Genomic DNA, 3,011 nt, shown 5'->3' on the forward strand with positions numbered 1-3,011 from the left:
TTGGGCTGCGCGGCCCACTGAGTGGCTCAACTCAATCGCGATCCAACAAAGGCGATCGAGAGTTCTGGTCCTCTCGCCGGGGCCGGCGGTCTGCCCCGGCTCCGAGGGCCCTGTGGACTTCGGAGGTGCGGCGGCCCCGACTCTTCGTTGGTGGGGGGGGGGGTGGTCCTGCTTATTGGAGGTTTAGGTCTCCTGAGGCGGACGCCAGTCTCTACGACGGCCTCTTCCTCTTCGCCTCATGTCGAATCAGTTGCACGTTCATTTGATTGTTCCTGCTCTGATCTGTGGCTATGTGGAATAGTGGTGGTTTTGTGGTAGATTCAGTTGATAGGTCGAAACTTTGGGTGAAGAGTTGATTGTTCGTGTGTCCGATCTGTGGCGTTGGAGTAGTCTCTTATTGGAATTATTTGATATAGTTTGGTATATACAACTTTCAGAACTTTGGATGTAGAATTCTGGATGTACTGAACAATGTTCATTTGACGCTTATGTATCCGGAGTAGTTGTTTAGCTTAAGTAGAAAATGGGACTGTGGGTACGAATTGTTGTCAATTGCTTATTTTGACGTTTTAGTATGGGATAATCGATTACTTCTGATATTGGTTCTTAATGGTAGTATTTGCTCTTGACAGGTTTTGGTGGATCAGTGGACATAGTAGGTATATTTTCTTTCTTGGATTCATATTTTTGTTTACTTGACTGAATCTATCAAGTGAAGTGATGAATATGCTCTTTTCTGAACAGTACGAATGGTACATTGCGTGACACTTTGGAACCTGGTCTTACCCAAAATACTTAACAGAACTCTGAAAAATGGAATGATTCATACCATCCAACAGTCAATACTAGGCTCTGTATCATCAATGATGTTAGTACTTGGATGTACTTTTTTTCCTGGAGGTCTTCCCATCCTAATAGGGACCAGTCTGTAATAAGGTGCCAATAAACAAAGTAATTTTTATTTTCCACAATATATTTCCATTTTAATCCTCAGATTTTGTTTTTGTTGTAAACTCAGGATTATTTATGATGGTAGCCTGGAGTGTAACATCAGTGCTACACTTTAGACCTTCTGAATCGTACTATCTTAAATATGAAGTTTCTTTTTCAAGGTTAGTCGCTGCAATTTCTTATTCAAGGTTTCGTAGCTGCATCATGCTTATGCATTCATAAGCTCACTCACTTGCAGCTCTTCAATTCTTTCATTTATGGAAGCATCAGGTATAGAAGGAGAAAATATATTAAGTATTCGATGAGTGAGGAGAAGCAGAACTACTATATCGCTAAAGCGTTTTTTTCTTTCAATTTGTGTTCTGGGGATGATCAGAATTGAGAGATTAGCATGCAAATCCTCGACGCCTTTGTGCGGTCAAGCTGCCAAGAGGGTCCATAAACCATAATCTTCGGGAGTTCTAGAAGTACCTCAAATTTGATATTGTTAATGCAATAAAAACACAAGTATAACCAGTGTCGGCGTCCTTGCATCTCCGATCGACTATATTCAGGAGGCCTTCACCTAATGGCACCACCCAAATGTACGTGTTTGTTAATTTTTGTTATGATATTGTGACTGCATGATTCTCATATATCCAGGATTTCATTTGCCCGTTGAAGCAATGAAAGGATTATATGGAATGTGGCTGATATGCAAAAGTTGCTTACAAGTTCTAGATCAGCCTTTCAGTTGTATTTAAGTTAACCATGCTTTCTAATAAGATAGGTCAAATGTATAAGCTTCTTTTTATCATTACCGTAATACATCATTGTTTACTAAACACGTTTCTTGAGCTAACTCAAAACGAATCATCTTGTAGGACCTCTTATTTTGCATTGCCTCTATGTTTCTTGTCTGCACTGCCTTATAAGGCATTATGGGTGGAGTATGATGTGGGGGCCTCCTATGATATCTTGAGTTTGATTGAATGCCACCCTTTGAAGTTATAACAATATCAATGCACTAAACATTTCTGAGTTTTTCCCGGTATGACTCAGGAATCAGAACCATTAGCATATTCTATTTTATGTTGCAAATAGAACAATTAGCTTATAGCCAGCTATAATATTTAACTTTGATGCTTCTTGCTTCAAAGTATTTATACAAATTTCTCCCATTTTATTGAACAAGTGGAAGGGTACAACAACAAGATCTTTCTTGTGGGTCTTGCATAACAGTAGACAATGCCAACTAATTATGTGATTCCATGCTTACACACATCTTATTATTCCTTAGTTGTGTATGATCTATAGTACCTTATGCAAGGGTTGATGTATGGCCAGTGAACTAGAACGGAGCCTGAACCAAGTTGTATGACTCATTTTCGCCGGGTGCACATATTGCTACTCTTATATGGCATGTCGTGCTGGGGTGTTACTACTTAGTGTTGCTATGTCAGATATTGCTTCATTTTTTATTGCTAATGTTGTTTGTCCGGTTTTGTATCTTGGCCGCTCGACTAGTGCAGTACTTTTCAACTATTTGCACCTTCTATATTTTAACAAATGAATTATAACCATCTTTCAGCACTTCATTTATGCTTATTAACTCTGGAAAATCCAATTATTCTATTGTGAAATAGACGGGCGCGGCAACGCGCGCCATCAACGATCTAGTAGGTCTTGTGAGGCGTCTCTCTCGTCATAAGATAACAAATCTATTTTTTCATGCAATATTTTGTCGAGGCGTACATGCATGGTTATCGACGGGTTTTTCATCTCCAATTTGGCTTTGATGAGGTGTTCATTGCAATTCCAGTCCGTGTCGGTACGAAAGCAAGATGGGTCGTGCGCTGTTGATTAAGGTTGCAGCCTAAATAGTATTTTAAAAATATTTAACAAGTAAAATAACATCATATTCATATTCTACACATTTTAATGAAAAAATATATATAACATGTTAAAATTAAAGTTAGGGTTTAAAAGGTATGGATATTTTAGAAAAGGACTATTTGTTCTAGATGAACTACGGGTTACTTTTTGAAACGACAGTTTTTTTCCGCTAAAACGCAAAAATA

At 38.8% G+C, this 3,011-nt stretch overlaps 1 long non-coding RNA gene across 1 annotated transcript; it reads left to right on the plus strand.

Annotated features, from left to right (window-relative positions):
- The first annotated feature begins 234 nt into the window (after window positions 1-234).
- Window positions 235-2,605, plus strand: LOC119309580. Its single transcript, XR_005150564.1, has 5 exons — window positions 235-659; window positions 745-936; window positions 1,019-1,112; window positions 1,190-1,535; window positions 1,815-2,605. It is a non-coding gene; the product is annotated as an uncharacterized LOC119309580 (long non-coding RNA).
- The last annotated feature ends 406 nt before the right edge of the window (window positions 2,606-3,011 follow it).

This window comes from Triticum dicoccoides, chromosome 1B (assembly GCF_002162155.2).
Source record: "Triticum dicoccoides isolate Atlit2015 ecotype Zavitan chromosome 1B, WEW_v2.0, whole genome shotgun sequence".
NCBI lineage: Eukaryota > Viridiplantae > Streptophyta > Magnoliopsida > Poales > Poaceae > Triticum > Triticum dicoccoides.